The 19740-nt window shown below is 38.1% G+C and overlaps 1 pseudogene; it reads left to right on the top strand.

Annotated features, from left to right (window-relative positions):
• Positions 1-18495: 18495 nt before the first annotated feature.
• On the top strand, positions 18496-19106 carry LOC132376715 (high mobility group protein B1-like; annotated as a pseudogene).
• Positions 19107-19740: the final 634 nt, after the last annotated feature.

Below are 19740 nucleotides of genomic sequence, written 5' to 3'. Positions count from 1 at the left end.
GTGTCAATGTAGGTTCATCCTTGGTAAGTGTACGATTTTGGTCAGTGATGTTGAAAATGGGAGAAGCTATGCATGTATGGGGACAGGGGGATATGTGAGAAGTCTCTATCTCTCAGTTTTGTTGTAAACTTATAATTGCCTTAAAAAATTGTCTTTCAAAAAAATCCACCTCCCAACAAGGTGAAATTTACAATGCCTGGCACCCATAGATTGCCAGACATGCAAAGAAGCAGGAAAATATGTCCCATAATGAGGAGAAAAATCAATCAAAAATGAACCAGAACTGACACAGCTGTTAGAATAAGGAGTCAACTAAATTAAAACAGCTATTATAACTGTATTCCATATGTTCAGCAAGTCAAGTAGAGACATGAGGATAGAAAACCATCCAAATTGAACTTACAGAGATGAAAACTACAATGTCCAGGATGAAAAACACACTGGATGTGATTAATTGCAGATTAGACATTACTTAGAAAATGATTAGTGAAGACCCAGCACTAGAAAGTCTCCAATGAAATACAGAGAAAAAAGTGAATTTGAAAAGGAAAAAAGAAAGAGCTATAAGGCAACTTCAAGCCTAATACACATGCAATTGGAGGTCCAGATGAGGTAGAAGGGGAACAAGGGGAGCTCAAAAATGTTTGAAGAAACAATGGCCAAAATTTTTTCAAATTTCGTGAAAATCATAAGCCCACAGATCCAAGATGCTCAATGGACCTTCAAAACAAGAACTATGAAGAAAACGACACTAAAACACATCATAATCAAATTGCTCAAAAACAATGACAAAGAGAAACATCTTAAAAGCAGCCAGGGAAAAAGCTACCTCACAGAGGGGCACATATAAGGAAAGCATTAGTTTTCTTGCCGAAAATAATATGAGATGACAGTGGGAGAATATCTTTAAAGAAATGTAAAAAAAAACAACCAAAAACCTGTCAACCTAGAATATTTTACTCAGTAAAAATATCTTTCAAAAATTAAGGACATAGAGACAGAAGGTAGATTAATGGTTATCAGGGTCTGGGGGGAGGGAAGAATGAGGAGTGACTATTAACGGGTATGGATTTAGGGGAACTGATGAAATATTCTGAAGTTAAATAGTGGTAATAGTTGCACAATTTTGTGAATATACTAAAAGCTACTGAATTATACACCTTTATAGAGTGAATTTTATGATATCTGAATTACATGTAAATTTTTTTTAAAAACTAAAAAAAAAAAAAATCATAGACTTTTTTAGACATACAAGAGATGAAAGAATTTATCATGAGCCAAACTACATTCCAAAAAATGTTAAAGAAAATCTTATGAACAGAAGGAAAGTGATACCAGATGGAAATATAGATCTACACAAGGGAATGAAGAGCACTGTAAATGATAACTATATGGTAAATATACAACTTTTTAAAATTTAAATCTCTTTAAAAGATGACTGCTTTTTAAATGAAAATGATGAAATAATAATAAAAATGCATTATGGGGTTTATAACACATATAAGTAAAATAAATATAACAATGATAGCATAAAGAGTGGGAGGTGAAATCACAACATATTCTACAGATATTAAAAGGATAATAAAGGAACATTATAAACATCTTTATGCCAATAAATTCAATAACTTAGAAACAATGGTCAAATGCCTTGAATGACACAAACTACTAAAGTTTATGCAGAAGAAACAGATGGACTGACTAGCCTTATATTTATTAAAGAAACTGAATTTGTAGTTAAAAACCTTCCCACAAAGAAAACTCCAGGCCCAAATAACTTCACTGGTGAATTCTACCAAAATTTAAGAAACAAATAATATCAGTATTATACAAATTCTTCTTTGATATCAAAACCAAAGAAAGACATTACAGAAGAAAACTACAAAACAATATCCTTTATAAACATACCTGCAAAACTTCTAAACAAAATCTTAGTGAATCAAGCCAACAATAAATAAAAAAGATAATACATCGTAAGTAAGTGGGGTTTATCCCAGGAATTCCAGGTTGGTTTAACATTTGAAAATTAGTCAGTGTAATTTGCCATATCAATAAACTCAAAAAGAAAAGTCATATGACCATCTCAATAGATGCAGGAGAAGTATTTGTCAAAATCTAACATTCATTCCTGATAAAAATTCTCAGCAAATGAGGAATAGAAGGGAACTTCCTCATTCTGATAAAGGGCATCTACAAATTCCTACAATACCATCACACTCTATGGTGAAAACGGAATGCTTTTCCTTTCTATTTATAACATCATGCTGGAGATTCTACGCAGTGCAATCAGGCCATAAAAAGAAATAAAAGGCATCCTGATTGGGCAAGAAGAAGTAAAACTGTTTTAATTTGAGATGACATAATAGATGACATGTAGGAAATCCAATATAATATCCCAATTCCATTGTGGGTTTAGAATAAGTGAATTTAGCAAGTTTGTAGAATACAGGATCAATAGACGAAAATCAATTGTCCTACATATTAGCAACAAACAACTGGAAATTGAAATAAAAGTTTCCATTTACAACAACATAAAAAATTGAAAGAGATAATTCTGACAAAAGATATGAAAGACATGCACACTGAAAACTATAAAACATTGTTGAGAGAAACTAAAGAAATTAAAGAACAGAGAGTTCATGGGTCAGAAGACTCAATATTGTTAAGATGTCATTTACCCTCAAATTGATATATAGATTTAATGCAACCTTAATCAAAATCCTATCAGACTTTTTTTATGGTAGAAATGCAAGCTGATTCTAAAATTCATATGGAAATGCAGGGACCTGAAAAAGTGAAAACATCATTGAAAAAGTAGAACAAAGGTAGAGAATTTACATTATCTGATTTCAAAAATTATTATAAAACTACAGTAATCAAGATTGTGTCGTACTGGCACAAAATTAGGAAAATATATTAGTGGAACAGAATAGAGAGTTCAGCAATAAACCTATGTACATATGTGGTACCTAGCATATTGTATGTACTCAATAATGTGATGATGATAAATGATTTTACAGTAGAGCAACGATAGACCAAAAATCAGGTAGACAGAGGGCATAATTGAGAGGATTTAGGATGCAGAGGATGCTTTGCCATATTTTGCCATGTATCTTAGAGAAGTTAAATACAGAGAGCTCTTTTTTTCTAAGAAAATAGCACTAAATTTTAATAAAATATTACTGAATTCTGGAGACAGTGAGTGAGGTTTGCAGACCTCATTCTTTTAGCAAATAGGCTAATCTGTTGAAACTAGGGCCAAACTGTCTACATCAGTTGTGAAAACTGTAATTCCTGATAGTTCTGCAGTTGTTTGAGCAGAGATGAGCAGGGTATAAAATTAGAAAACCTGTTTTTTGAAGACATACCTCCTTTACCAGAAAGGCAGACCCACCCACAGTGGAATACTGACTTTAGCTGGCCTGGGAGAAGCAGGTGACAGCTTATTAGAATAGGCAGGGACGTTAACTCTTCACATAATTCTTTTTATTTTTTAAATTTTATTTATTTTATCTTTTGGCTGCACCTCGTGGCATGCAGGATCTTAGTTCCATGACCAGGGATGGAACCCGTGCCCCCTGCAGTGGAAGCACAGAGTCTTAACCACTGGACCACCAGGGAAATCCCGACTCTTCACATAATTCTTACAGCAATCAAACATCATTTATTGTTGACATTTGATTGCACAAATAATTTGTGATGTTCAGAGAAAAACAGAAAAATATGACCAAGCAAGAAGAGACTATCAGGGACTTCCCTGGTGGTGCAGTGTTAAGAATCCACCTGCCAATGCAGGGGACATAGGTTCAAGCCCTGGTCCGGGAAGATCCCACATGCCACGGAGCAACTAAGCCCGTCTGCCACAACTACTGAGCCTGCGCTCTAGAGCCTGCGAGCCACAACTACTGAGCCCACGTGCCACAACTACTGAAGCCCAAGCACCTAGAGCCCGTGCTCTGCAATGAGAAGCCACCACAATTAGAAGCCCACGCACGGCAACAAAGAGTAGACCCCGCTCGCCGCAACTAGAGAAAGCCCACGCGCAGCAACGAAGACCCAACGCAGCCAAAAAATTTTAAAAATTAAAAAATAAAATAATAATAAAAAAAGAAGAGACTCTCATAATCTTAGTCTCGTAATCCCCTCTCTCTATTAATGCCTTAGTGGAAATCCTTCAGAACCTCTTCTACGTATTTTTAAAGAAACAAAAATGGGATAATAACACAATGTACACTTTTATATAAATTGTTTTCTTCACTTGCCAATATATTCTGAATTTTTTTCATTTCAAGTTGATGCATTTCTGCAACATCATGGATATATGATCATCTGTTTGATCAATCCCATAATTTTCAACATTTCTGATAATTTGAGACTCCAAACAAGGCTTTGCTGACCATCTTTGACTTTACCACATGATTCTACAAATTATTATCACTGACAATTTCCTTAGGAGAAATTCTATAGAAGAGAAATTACCTTATCAAAGGATGTGAACATTTAAAAGACATCTTGATATGTTTTCCAAATGTCCCTTCAAAGTAGTTGTACCAATTTACAACTCCCACTGTCAGTGCTCATGCTGTTACTTTCAACAAGCTCCGCAAGAGAAGAGTGTGATAAACTCATGTATTATTGTCCCTTTTTCTTTGAGCAGTGAACACAATGCAAATGCAGTTGCTTTCCATATCTAGATTGGGATTAGGGTAGGTAGCTCAGGGTAATCAGGGCTAGGCAGGAGGATTTCTCCAGAGCTGGGGAGCTTGAAACGTTAACCAATGTTTACAAATAGAAGAAATAGAAAAAAAGGAAAAGGCTACCCAAGAAAAGGTGAAGCAATTAATAGTGTATTTTTGCTGTTTATCTTGTAAAATTGTTCTTACCAATACATTTTCCACAAACAAACAGAGGGGCTTTAGGGAGGTCATGCCAAGGCTGGAGGGTGAAGGTGCTAGGAGGGGTGCAGGCTCAGAAGTCAGTGGAAGAGAGGACCTCAGGAAGTCTGGATTGAAAATCTAAGGATTAATTGTTAACAACTCATGCTTATACAGCACTTTTTAGTTTACAAAGTACTTTTTCATGAAGTGCAGAGAAATAGTAGAACATCTATTGTAGTAGGAACCTGGTTATGGATGGTGCTGGGGGGTTTCTACACTAGCACTACACTGACTACCTCCTAACTTCTTGTGACTTGAGGCATAGAAACAACTTATTTTTTTGTACTGCTGTAGCCAGCTGCTATAAACTGCATGTTTGTGTCTCCCGAAAATCCACATGTTGACTTAATCTCCAATGTGATGGTATTAGGGGCTGGAGCCTTTGGGAGGTGATTAGGTAATGAGGTGGAATCCTCACGAATGGGATTAGTGTCCTCGTAAAAGAGACCCCAGGGAGCTGCCTTGCCCTGTCTGCTGAGACCACTGTCTATGAACCAGGAAGCAGGCCCTCCCCAGACACCAAATCTGCCCACACCTTAATCTTGGACTTCCTAGCCTCTAGACCTGCGAGAAGTAAGTGTTTGTTATTTAAGCCACCCAGTCTGTGGTATTTTTGTTATAGCAGCCCAGATGGACTAAGACACCAGCTATCTTTTTTTTTTTTAAATAAATTTATTTACTTATTTATGGCTGCATTGGGTCTTCGTTGCTGCATGCGGGCTTTCTCTAGTTGCGGCGAGCGGGGGCTACTCTTCGTGTGGTGGGTGGGCTTCTCATTGCAGTGTTTTCTCTTGTTGCGGAGCACGGGCTCTAGGCGCGTGGGCTTCAGTAGTTGTGGTGCTTGGGCTCAGTAGCTGTGGCACACGGGCCCAGCCATTCCGTGGCATGTGGGATCTTCCTGGACCAGGGATCGAACCCGTGTCCCCTGCACCGGCAGGTGGATTCTTAACCACTGCGCCACCAGGGAAGTCCCACCAGCTATCTTTATGTGCAAGCAAATACAATCCTAACTTATACAAATGATTAAGTAATTTATAAAATTCTCAAACTAGTATATATAGGTTGGATAAACAACAAGGTCTTACTGTATAGCACAGGGAACTATATTCAATATCCTGTGATAAACCATAATGGAAAAGAATAGGAAAAAGAATATATAAATGAATAAATAAATCACTTTGCTATACAGCAGAAATTACAACATTGTAAGGCAAAGTTATTCAATAAAATAAAATAAAATAAATAATGTATACAATTCCTAAGTGGAGGTGTTGCATGATTTTATTTAACTGTGACAAGGTAAACACTGTCAGAAAAAGCATAGAGTCAGAAAGGTCTGAAAGCATAGGAAATGCTGTTGTGGTGTGCTAGTGACAGAGCAGCAGGCAATGGCTAACTGACCCAGGGAGAATGTAGAGAGTGAAGAAGAGAAAAGTGTCAAGGTAAAAACCCACAAAAGACCACATCGTGGGGTAGGGAAAGGCTCAGGGAAGAAGGGCCAGAGAAGGAGAAAAAGAAGGAACGGCCAGACCTAGGAGGAAACCAGCAGTGGGGTTACTGGCTGGAGAAGGGAAGAAACAGGGAGGACAAATAAGCTGTTAACATATTTGAAGGTTTTCTTGTGGAAAAGAGATTAAATTTATTTATATAACAAGTATGTGACAATTATTTACAGGCATCCTCGGAGATATTGTGGGTTCGGTTCCAGATCACAGCAATAAAGCAAATATTGCAATAAAGCAAGTCACGTGAATATTTTGGTTTCCCAGTGCATATAAAAGTTATGTTTACACTATACTGTAGTCTATTAAGTGTGCAATAGCATTATGTCTAAAAAAACAATGTGCATACCTTAATTAAAAATACTTTATTGATAAAAAAATGTGATCATCTGAGCCTTCAGCGAGTCATAATATTTTTGCTGGTGCAGGGTCTCTGCCTCAATGTTGGTGGCTGCTGACTGATCAGGGTGGTGGTAGCTGAAGGTTGGGATGGCTGTGGCAGTTTCTTAAAATAAAACAACAGTGAAGTTTGCCACATCAATTGACTCCTCCTTTCAAGAACGATTTCTCTGTAGCACGCAATGCTGTCTGATAGCATTTTACCCCCAGTAAAACTTCTTTCAAAATTTTGAGAGTCAATCCTCTCAAACCCTGTGCTGCTTTATTAACTACTTTTATGTAATATTCTAAATTGTTTGTTTTCATTTCAATAATATTCATAGATCTCCACCAAGCGTAGTTTCCATCTCAGGAAACCACTTTCTTTGCTCATCCAATAAGAAGCCATTCCTCATTCGTTAAAGTTTTCCCATGCAATTGCAGCAAATCAGTCACATCTTCAGGATCTACTTCTAATTCTAGTTCTCTTGCTATTTCCACCACATCTGCAGTTACTTCCTCCACTGAAGTCTTGAACTCCTCAAAGTCAACTTCTTCCAAATTGCTGTTAATGTTGATCTTTTGACTTCTTGCAATGAATCACAAATGTTCTTGATGACATTTAGAATGGTTAATCCTTTCCAGAAGGTTTTCAATTTACTTTGCTTAGATCCATCAGAAGAATCACTGTCTACAGCAGCTATAGCCTTATAGAATCTATTTCTTACATAATAAGACTTAAAAGTCAAAATTACTCTTTGATCTATAGGCTGCAGAATGGAGATTGTTAGCAGGCATGAAAACAACTTTAATCTTGTCATGCTTCTCCATCTGAGCTCTTGGGTGACCAGGTGCATTGTCAACGGGCAGTAATATTTTGAAAGGAATCTTTCTTTTCTGAGCAATAGATTGCAACAGTGGGCTTAAAATATCCAGTAAACCATGTTGTAAACAGATGTGCTGTCATCCAGGCTTTGTTGTCCCATTAATAGAGCACAAGCAGAGTATATTTAGTATAATTCTTAAAGGCCCTAGGATTTTCAAAATGGTGTATGAACACTAGCTTCAACTTAAAGTCACCAGCTGCATTAGCCCCTAACAGGAAAGTCAGCCTGTCCTTTGAAGCTTTGAAGCCAGGCATTGACTTCTCCTCTTTAGGTATGAAAGTTCTAGATGGCATCTTTTTCCAGTAGAAGGCTGTTTCATCTACACTGAAAATCTGTTGTTTAGTGTAGCCACCTTCATTAATGATCTGAGCTAGAGCTTCTGGATAACTTGCTGCAGCTTCTACATCAGCGCTTGCTGCTTCACCTTGCACTTTTATGTTAGGGAGATGGTTTCTTTCCTTAAACTTCATGAACCAGTCTCTGCTAGCTTCAAACTTCTCTTCTGCAACTTCCTCACCTCTCTCAGACTTCATAGAACTGAAGAGAGTTAGGGCCTTGCTCTGGATTAGGCTTTGGTTTAAGGCAACATTGTGGCTGGTTTGACCTTCTATCCAGGCCACCAAAACTTTCTCCATATTAGCAATAAGGCTGTTTTGCTTTCTCATCATTCACGTGCTCACTGGAGTAGTGCTTTTAATTTCTGACAAGAACTTTATCTTTGCATTCACAACCTGGCTGTTTGGTGCAAGAGGCCTAGCTTTCCACCTATCTTGGCTTTGACATTCCTTCCTCCCTAAGCTTAATCATTTCCAGCTTTTGATTTAAAGTGAGAGACTTGTGACTCTTCCTTTCACTTGAACACCAACAGGCCACTGTAGGGTTATTAACCGGCCTAATTTCATATTGTTCTGTCTCATGGAACAGGGAGGCCCGAGGAGAGGGAGAGGGACAGGGGAATGGCCATTCAGTGGAGAAGCCAGAACACACACACTTAAGTTCACCATCCTATATGGGCATGGTTCATGGCACTCCAAAACAACTACAATAGTAACATCAAAGATCATAGGTCACTATAACAAATATAATAATAATGAAAAAGTTTGGAATATTGTGAGAATTACCAAAATGTGACACAGAGACATGAAGTGAGTAAATGTTTTTGGAAAAATGGTGCCGATAGACTTGCTTAATGTAAGGTTGCCACAAACCTTCAACTTGTAAAAAACACAATATCTGTGAAGCACAGTAAAGTGAAGCACAATAAAGCAAGGTATGCCTGTATATAACACAAGAGGTAAAATAAAACCCACTTGGTGGGACTTCCCTGGCAGTCCAGTGGTTAAGACTCTGCACTTCCAATGCAGGGGGCATGGGTTTGATCCCTGGTCGGGGAACTAAGATTCCACATGCTGCATGGCCAACAAACAAACAAACAAACAAACAAACAAAACAAAACAAAAAAGAACCCACTTGGTGAAGGTGAAGGTCAGGGAATCTGTTTCAGTTGAACGTGGAGTAGAAATTAGTGTTCTTATCTATTCAGGATACATTTGCCTCCCCAGCTTCTTCTGTTAATAACAGAAGGTCCTTGTAATAGCAGTGGGTCCTTGTTATAGCAGTGGTCCTTGTTATAGCAGTGGGCAATAATATTATTCCATCTCTCTTGACACAGTGATTGGTCCAGAGATGGGCATAGGAGCCCAGCCAAGACAATCAGAATCCTTATCCAAACATTTTCTAACAGGACTGGTCTTCTTTTCTTCCCTTTTGGTCACTGATTTTTTTGGCTGTGGGCCCAGAGCTGTTGGAAGGCATATGTGCTGGGTATGGAGAGTCCATCTGCAAGAGGAGGTCTTCAGCACAAGCTTTCCTAACCTGAATTAGTGATGAGGTTATTGATTAATTAGAGAACATGATCTGTGTGATGTGCCAACTGCTGTTGTTATGACCTCATTTAGAACTAGCAAGCAGTGTAGAAAGAAAAAAAAAAAACCAAAAAACCCACATAGTTGGAAGCAATACCAGCTGCAATGCCTGAGTGACTTCATGCTTTGCTTACCTAAGCAGTGGGTTGTAAAGTTGATGACAACCTGTGCAGGTTGTGCTGGTCATAAGGATGGTGGAGGCAGTAAGAGTCAGTACTCTTGAGTAAGAGCCGTGTGTGACGTAGGCATAAAAGATGATCATGAGGGCCTTCCCTGGTGGCACAGTGGTTAAGAATCCGCTTGCCAGTGCAGGGGACATGGGTTTGAGCCCTGGTCCGGGAAGATCCCACATGCTGCGGAGCAACGAAGCGCGTGAGCCACAACTACTGAGCCCATGTGCCACAACTACTGAAGCCTGCGCACCTAGAGTCAGTGCTCCACAACAAGAGAAACCACCGCAATGAGAAGCCCATGCACTGCAACGAAGAGTAGCCCCCGCTCGCCGCAACTAGAGAAAGCCCGCGCGCAGCAACAAATACCCAACGCAGCCAAAAAAGAAAAAGAAAAAAAAGACAATTACGAACCTAGAAAGACTTAGATTCATACAGGGTTAATATTATTGATGCGAAGTGTTGGAATAAAAGAGTATAGGTCACTAAATGCTATGCTTCTCAGTAAGAAAAGGATCCTATAGCAATCTAAAGAGGGGAGGGAAAAGTCTATTTAAATTTAAATCTGATTACCCATATGAAATGCCATTTTTAAGTCAAAACTAAGACACTTTCTGAGATATTGAACAGCTAATTACAGTTCAGTTATACAGTTCCTATTTAATTTCCCAGGAACATAATCTTAAATTGCAACTAGTGGGATTTGGGAATGCTCAGGCAAGGGGTTTGCAATGAGTGTTGAAGATTGCTTGACATAGTAATGAAGATGAAATAGAAAAATATCCCAAGCTAAGGACAGTAGCATAAGTAAAATAATGGAGAGAACAGTGAATACAGTATGCTACCTTTTGTATAAGAAAAGGAAACAAAGTGCATATTATTTATTTGTATAAATGCTTAAAGTTTCTGTGTACTCATAAGAACCTAATATCAGGGTTGGCTATTTGGAGTCAAGTATGTGGTCTGGGTGGATGGGGGATGGGGGTGGAAGGAAGACTTGACTCCCTCCACCCCCTATCCCCCATCTTTAAGGTTCAAGAGAGAATTTAGTGGGTAGTAGACTAGGGTGGCATTAGATCAAACAAAACCTCGAATGTTTTACTACAAGGTTTGTACTTTAGTTTCTGGGTAATGGAAAGCCACCACAGAATTTGAAATATACGCCTGACATAATAAAGTCTTCATGGAAGGGGTAAGAATTTGCTCTGTAACCTGAAATGCAAGTACTATTATACTCTTTTGTGTTCCAAAATCAAATCAAATTTGCTTCATTCCCCCATTTGTCAGAGTTGCAAAAACCCAGTTTCATTCCAGATGAAGGTGTTGGGGAGGAGTTCTCCCCACCCTCCCAATTCCATTAGGATCATAGAAGAGTCTGGGAGCTTATGGATGTCCTAAAGAGAAATCACTCAGCCTGTGACCCAGACTTTGCTGTTTCTCCCTATCCTGGAGCAGGACCAGCTACATAATTTGCAGGACTCAGTGCAAAATGAAAATACAGAGCCCCTTGTTCAAAAATCGTTGACAATTTCAAGATGGCGACAGCAGAGAATTAGACCCAGTGTGGGGCCCTTCTGTGTGTGAGTGCACAGACCCATCTCAGACGCACGAAGCTGGCCCTGCTCTGAGGGCAGGCAATCTCATGTGGGCTACACTACTTTGCGAAACTAAGCTCCAGGAGTCTCCACTGGAGTAAGATCTGAGGCCAAAAGGATTAAAGTAGTGCACAAAGGGTGCCCCTTAGAATGCTCCCCAAACTTTAGTGTGCACATAAATCACATGGATAGTGCTAAGATGCAGATCCTGACTCTGGGGTAGGTCTGGGGTAGCTCTTGAAATTCTGCATTTTTGCAAACTCGCACGTGCTACTGGTTCTGTTGGTCTGTAGACGACATTTTGATCCACAAAGTATTACCCCTAACCTTAGATGTACTTCATCTTCAACCCTCAGACTCTCCTCCTGACTCTCCAAGAGTTCAAGCTTGGTGTCCAATCTTTTATGTCACAAAACCTCAGCTGCTAAGGGCAGGGAAGGAGGTAAATATCCCCTTCTGTCTATAACCTAGAAGACAAGTGGTACTTGAATTTCCTGATCGGGGTACCTGGACTGGTCTATTTTATAAGGATAATGCAGATGTCAGCATGAGGCATGGAAAAAAAATCATGAAGAGATGAGAGGCAGCTGTAATTAGGCAAGAGTTAATAAGGTCCTGAATTGGGCTTCCTTGGGGATTAGAATGGAAGCAGTCAGAAGAGGCTTTTCAAAGGTCAACTCAGCTGGCTGAGGAAGCCAACAGGATGCTAGCTGAAGAGGGAGAGGGAGGGAATGGAGGTGACTCCAGAGTTTTGAGCCTGGATGTGCCTAAAATGATGAAGATGCCACTAACCCAGGGGGGCAGAAAGAGCAGCAGGTTTGGGGGGACATGAGTTCAGTTTAGTCACACTAAGTTTTAGGGGCTGTACGTCCTTATATCTAGGAGAAATCTTAGGCATCTAAGCAAGAAGAAATCAGAACAAAATGGTAAAATAAATACAATAATGGGTAGCAAAGGAGTATGGATGTGAAGTACAAAGTTTTTAGAAATAAGAATGTGAGGACACATGTTCAGTGAGTGGAAGAAATCTGAAATAATGAGTGGGGAACCTGTTTTGGTAGTGTAGGCCAGTGCTACTAAGAAGTCCTAGGTGAAATAAAAACCTTTGCTCATAAGCAGGTATGTAGCACTTTCTTCTATCACAAACTGTGGGGAATCTTTCAGAAAATCTTTGTTTGAAGCTTCCTGGAAAGCTGATTCGGTCCCTGCCATATCTGTTCTGTCATTAAATATAGAATCTGAAACACTGGAGTTACTTATCTGATACCTTTTATGAGCACTGCTTGTGCACAAAATAGTCGTCTGTGTTCTCTTTTAATGTGGTCAAATGAATATATTTTGGTATGTAAATTTCTTTTCTTAGTTCTAAAAACAATTTGCAAACAATTTTACAGAAAAAAAATCATATGTATAAAACAACTTGCTACAGCTTTTTGGATCTTTCTTCAATCCTTATTAGCGTACTACACATGATTAATATGTTCCTTGTGGGATTGGCTGTGAATCATTGGTGTGTAAGTTGTTTAATGACCACATACTCCACCATTCCTTCTCATAACACCCTTTGCAATGTGACCTAGATGTTCTTCTTATCAAGGTATAGAGTCTATTACCTCCCCTCTTGAATCTCTACTGGCTTATGACTGGCTTTGATCAAGAGATTGCAGTTTCTGCTCTTGCCCCCTTGCAATGCTGCCACCATCCTGTGAAGAAGCTTGACCTGCCCTCCTTGCTATGAGAGAGTATGTAGAGAGAAAGGCCTACCCTTCGGCCAGCACCAAACTCCAGCCAGGTGAATGAAACCGTCTGAGACCATCCAGCCCCAGTCGAGCGGCCAGATGACTACAATCACAAGAGTGACCCCAGGTCAGGCCAGCTAAAACACCATGCAGCTAAATTCAGACCAAATTGCTAACCCACAGAAGTGTGAGCAAATAAAATGGTTGTTTTAAGCCACTAAATTTTAGGGAATTCCCTGGCAGTCCAGTGGTTAGGACTGCACTTTCACTGTTGAGGGAGTGGGTTTAATCCCTGGTTGGGGAACTAAGATCCCATGAGCTGCATGGTGTGGCCAAAAGAAAAAAAAAGCCACTAAATTGTAGGTAGTTTGTAGGGCATAATAGATAACTGATATAATTTGGTATATTATATTTGCATTCTAATTTTGGAATTATTATTTTGATATAATTTTTTATGTATTTGACCAAGTTGCAAGACAATTTAAAATGGTTATATGCAATTCTATTGTATTCCTTTACCACAGTTTAAACTTTTCCCAGTAATTGGACATTTGGTTTGTATACAACTTTCCATTTTTGTGGATAATACTGTTCTAAACATGTTTTTACAAGTGCTCTCTAAATTTTTTCCGTGTTATTTTCTTAGGAAATTTTTTTTTACCAAAAGTGGAATTGGTGGGTGAAATGATGTCAAGTATTAATTCTCATTACATATTGCCTGACCGTTTTCCAAAAGATTGTTATCAATTTACAGTGGAGCCAGCAATATATCTGTCTCTCCATACCCAGCTATCAAACTTTCTAAAAATTTAGCATTTTTTGCTTATTTTTAATTTTTTGGCTGTGCTGCGTGGCTTGTGGAATCTTAGTTCTGCAACCAGGTATTGAACCTGGGCCATTGCAGTGAAAGCGCCGAGTCCTAACCAGTGGACTGCCAGGGACTTCCCAGCAATTTTTAAATTAAGATGTAGCATATATACAGCAAAGTATGCAAATTTTAACTATATGTCTTGATTAATATTTACAAAGAGAGAGAGAGAGAGAGAGAGGGAGGGAGATAGATAGACATAGATAGAGAGATAGACAGAATCCATGTAGTCACCCCCAGATGAAGATTTGGAATGTTTCCGGCTCCCCAGATATTTCTCTTGTGCTCCTTTCCAGTCAATACCACCCCCAGAAGTAACCACTATTCTGGTTTCCATCACCCTTTCCATCTACTCTTGAACTTCATATAAATAGAACCATGCAGATTGTATTCTCCTGTGTCTGCCTTCTTTTGCTCATTATTATATCTGTGAAATTCATCCATGTTCTTGTTGTGTATGGCAGTGGCTCATTCTTTTTTATTGGTAATATTATCCCTTGAGGATGCCACAATTTCCTTATCCATTCTTCCTTTGGTGGACATTTCAGTAATTTCAGTTTCGTGCTATTAAATAAAGTTTTTTAAACGTTTTTTCACTTATTTTAATAGCTCAATAGTTGTGTGTTGATACTTTAGAAGTGTTTCAATATTAATTTCTTTGATTACTATTGGAGTATAACAGAGGAGGGACTAGAGATGAGTCTGAATGAGTGAGCAGGGGCTAGATTATGAAGGACCTTGTGAGACATGCTGAGGAACTTGAACTCTGTGGCATGGACAGAGGGAAGCCATTGAGGGATCTGAAGCAAGAGAGGGAACTTATCAAACTTGCATGTTAGAAAAATGACTTTGGTAGTAGGGAGGAGAATGGATGGTTTGAGGAAAATCCTGCAGGTAGATTTCTAGGCAGAAGACTATGGCAATAGCACAGGTGAGAAATGAGCTGGGCCTGAACTAACACAGGAGCAACAAAACTTAGTGTGTGTTGATATTTGGGGGATGAGGAATTAGGAAGATCTAACTGCTGGGTAACTAGGGTGGCCATAGATGCATTGACTAAGACAAGGAATGCAGATGGGGAGCAGGAGGAGATAGCACCATAGGAAAGCTAATGAGTTTATTTTGTATTTGTTGAATTTGAGATATTTGTGGAATGTCCAGGTGGAGAGGACTATTTGTCAATTGGATGCATAGGTCTAGAAGTCTGGAAGTGGTCCTGCTACAGGCGGAGATTTGGGAGATCACCAGCACATAGGTAGAAGAAGAGATAAGGTAGATAAGGTTAGTTAGAATAGTCATTGAGGTGGAGGGGGTGGGCAATGAGAAGCCAAAGAAGAAGCCTGAAGAAGAGAGGACCAAGATAAATGGGAAAGCTGTGGCTCTTAGAAGTCCAGGGGTTAAAAATTTCAGAAAGAGAGTGTCTCAGAGAGGTAGGTGAGATAAGGACTGCATAATAACCTCTGGATTTGGAAACTAGATCATTGGTGAGCTTGCCACAGCAGTTTCAAAGGAGTGATAGGAGTGGGTGCCAGATTGCTGCGAGTTGAGAAAATGGATGGCAGTAATTAGACTTTCCTTTTGAAAAATTTAGTTGCAGGTAAAAAGAAAGATGACATTATCAAGGCCAAGGTCAGTTTTCTTTTTTAATTAACAGAGATCTGAGCATGTTCATAGGCTATCAAGAGCAAGAGATTGAACAAGCATGAGAGGGAGGCAATAACTGATGGAACAGGATCCTGGAGTTGGGACTAGGAGATGGGGATTATATGTAGACATAGACGGATTGGATAGGAAGAGAGCCATCTCATCCTTTGAGACGGAAGGAAGGGCACTAAGACTCTCTCCCCCAAAACACTCAATCATCAATTTGAGAGGACACCATCTTGCTTGGTTGTGTGGTTTGCCCAGAGGCTTTCAGCAACATAGGTGTAGGTGGAATGTTGGATTCTCTTACAGTCAATCACTATGATAATATCTAGTTTTTCAATATTTTAAGTAATGGCAAAAGTAATTTTTATTAGTTCCTTTTTTCTTAAAAAAATATATTACTAATACATTTGAATGCCTGATCTCATTTCCCTCCCCTTTTTCTTTGAGGTAACCACTGTCCTGAAGTGGCAATATGTCATTCCCAAACAGCCAGTGCATTTTCATTAAGTATGTAGTATCCATAACTAAAATACAACATTGTTTTGTATGTTTTAAGGCTTTTAATAAATTGGTATCACACTGTACTTATCATTCTGCAACTTGCTTCTTTTACTCATTATTAGATTTTTTTAGATTTATCCATATTGATCCATATGAATGAAATTAGCTCTGATTATTTAGCTGCTGTATGATTTTTCTTTGTAAAAAATGCTACTATTTATGAATTCTCCAGTTTTGTTTCAAGTGTTTCATTATTACAAAAAATGAACATGTGCAAGATTTTCTTTATGATGATGATTTCCACACGAAAAGAGTGTGTATTCTATGTTTTATTAACGTCAATTAGATCAAGTCACTTAATAGTATTGTTGAACTCTTGTGTCTTTACTGACTTTTTGCCTGCTTGTTCTATCAACTACTGAGAGAAAGATATTAAACTCTTCAAACATGATTGTGGATTTGTCTATGTCTTCATTTAGTTCTGCAGTTTTTGCTTAGTGTATTTTGAAACTTTTTTATTAGGTGTGTACATATTATAATGTTCATGTCTTATTGATGAATTGACCCTTTTATCATGAAAATGTCCCATTTAATTTTCTATTCATACTCTTTGTTTTGTGTCTATTTTGTCCGATATTAACATTGCCATTTCAGATTTATTATGATTAATGTTTGCATGGTATATTTTATCCATCCTTTTACTTTCAACCTATGTGTGTATTTAAATGTGAAGTACGTATGTTGTAAACAGCATTTAATTAGATCTTGGTTTTTAAATCCAATCTGATAGCCTCTGCCTTTTAATTGGAGTACTTAATCTATTTATATTTAAAATAATTTATATAAGTTTTAGAGACAGACTGTTGGGGTTCAAATCTCAGCTAGTCCACTTAAAGTCAGTATGACCTTGATGATGTCACCTGTTTTTCCCTTTTTCTTTTTCCCTTCCTTCTTTCCCTCCATCCCTCCTTTCTTTCTTTCTTTCTTTCTCTCTCTCTCTTTCCCTTTCTTTCTTTCTTCTTTCTTTCTGTTTCTTCATCTGTGAAATAGGATGATAGGATGAATAGTGGTACCTACCTGTTGGATTTTTATTGGAATACTATACATCATTAATACATATAAAGTGCTCAGAACTGTGTCTGGTACACAGTAACAATAAATGTTAGCTAAAATCTGGATTTGACATTTTGTTTCATAGGGATTTAAAGTTTTGTTTTAATATCTAAAATAGCTGTAAAAGACACCTCACAAAAATAATCAATTCCAAGTGATTTATATTTCAATCTCATCCAACAATTATGCAAAAATTTATGTTGAAATTTGGCTAGTCAATTTTCATCTTCCCTAATGACAATCAATTGTTCCTGCAAGCTAATCAGAATATGCTACATTTACATTTTAAATAAATGTGTTCAAAACCCACTAGAGTGCTTTAGAAACTTTTAAATAGGTTAGAAAATCCTGTTTAAAAGTTTTTACCTTTTTAAAATTAACTCTGGAGATAGAGTTTTTAAAAAATAATTGATAGACTTTATTTTTAGAACAGTTTTAGGTTTAGAGAAACATATATCTTCTTTATCCAACTCCTTCCTCCCCAGTTTCCTTTATTACTAACATCTTGCATTAGTGTGATGCATTTGTTAACAATTGATACATGAATATTGATACATTATTATTAAATAAGGCCATAGTTTACATTAGGGTTCATTCTTTGTGTTGTATGATTCTATGTGTTTTGAAAAATGTATAATGTAATGTATCCATTACAGTATCATACAGAGTAGTTTCACTGTCCTGACATTTCTCTGTGCTCCTCCTGTTCATCCTTCCCTCTTTTCCCGAGAATCCTGATTTTTTACTGTCTCTATTTTTCCTTTTCTAGACTGCTGTATAGTTGGGATCATACAGCATGCAGGCTTTTCAGACTGGCTTCTTCCACTTAGAAATATGCATTTAAGGTTACTCCATGTCTTCTCATGGCTTCATAGCTCATTACTTTTCATGAGGAAAAATACTCTATTGTATAAATATACCACAGTTTGTTTATATATATACCTATTGAAGGACATCTTGGTTGCTTCCAAGTGTTTACAGGTATGAATAAGGTTGCTATAAACACGTGTACAAGTTTTGATGTGAAATTTGTTTTTAACTCATTAGATAAATATCAAGGAGTGCAACTGCTGGATTGTATGGTAAGAGTATGTTTTGTTTTGTAAGAAACTGCCGAACTGTCTTCCAAAGTGGCTATACAGTCATTGAGCTCCATAGAGACAGTGCCCAGGCAAGTGAGAGCCAGAAGGGCACTGGGCGACTCTGTGCCTCGCTGAGGAAAAATACTTAAACATGGGCAAAGGAGATCCTTAGAAGCCGAGAGGCAAAATGTCATCATATGCATTCTTTGTAAAACTTGCTAGGAGGAGCACAAGAAGAAGCACTCAGATATTTTAGGCAACTTCTCAGAGTTTTCTAACAAGTGCTCAGAGAGGTGGAAGACCATGTCTGCTAAAGAGAAAGGAACATTCAAAGACATGGTAAAGGCAGACAAGGCCTGTTATGAAAGAAAAATGAAAACTTATATTCCTCCTAAAGGGAAACAAAAAAAGAAGTTCAAGGATCCCAATGCACCTAAGAGGTCTCCTTCAGCCTTTTTCTTGTTTTGTCCTGAGTATCGTCCAAAAATCAAAGGAGAACATCCTGGCCTATCCATTGGTGATGTTGCAAAAAAACTGGGAGAGATGTGGAGTAACACTGCTGCAGATGAAAAGCAGCTTTATGAGAAGAAGGTTCCTAAGCTGAAGGAAAAGTACAGAAAGTATATTGCTGCATAAGGAGCTAAAGGGAAGCCTGATGCAGCAAAAAAGGGAATCGTCAAGGCTGAGAAAAGAAAGAAAAAGAAGGAAGAAGAGGAAGATGAGGAAGATGAGGATGAAGAGGAAGAAGAAGATGATGAATAAGTTGGTTCTAGTGCAGTTTTTTTTTCTTGTCCATAAAGTATTTAACCCCCCCGTACACAACTCACCCCTTTTAAAGAAAAAAATTGAAATGTAAGGCTGTGTATGATTTGTTTTTGAACTGTACAGTGCCTTTTTTTGTACAGTTAACACACTACTGAATGTGTATTTAGATAGCTGCGTCCTGGTGGTACTTTCCACAGCCACTAACCTTGCCTGGTACGGTATGGGGGTTGTAAATTGGCATGGAAATTTAAAGCAGGTTCTTGTTGGTGCACAGCACAAATTAGTTATATATGGGGATGGTAGTTTTTTCATCTTCAGTTGTCTCTGATGCAGCTTATATGAAATAATTGTTGTTTTGTTAACTGAATACCAGTCCATAATCGCAAAAGAAAGAAAAAAAGTTGCAGCTCTTTTGTTGACATTCTGAATGCTTCTAAGTAAATACAATTTTTTACTAGGAAAAAGCAAACAAAAACAAAACAAAACAAAAACCCTACAAAGTGACTGTACCATTTTGTATTCCCACCCCCAATGAGTTCCTGTTGTTCTACAACTTCGTCAGCATTTGGTGTTGTCAATGTTTTGATTTTAGCCAATCTAATGGGTGTGTAGTGGTATCTCATTGGTTTTA

This window comes from Balaenoptera ricei, chromosome 13 (genome assembly GCF_028023285.1).
Source record: "Balaenoptera ricei isolate mBalRic1 chromosome 13, mBalRic1.hap2, whole genome shotgun sequence".
NCBI classification, from domain to species: Eukaryota; Metazoa; Chordata; class Mammalia; order Artiodactyla; family Balaenopteridae; genus Balaenoptera; species Balaenoptera ricei.
The sequence above is the reverse complement of the archived record's forward strand: the minus strand, read 5'-3'. Positions and strand labels throughout refer to the sequence as shown.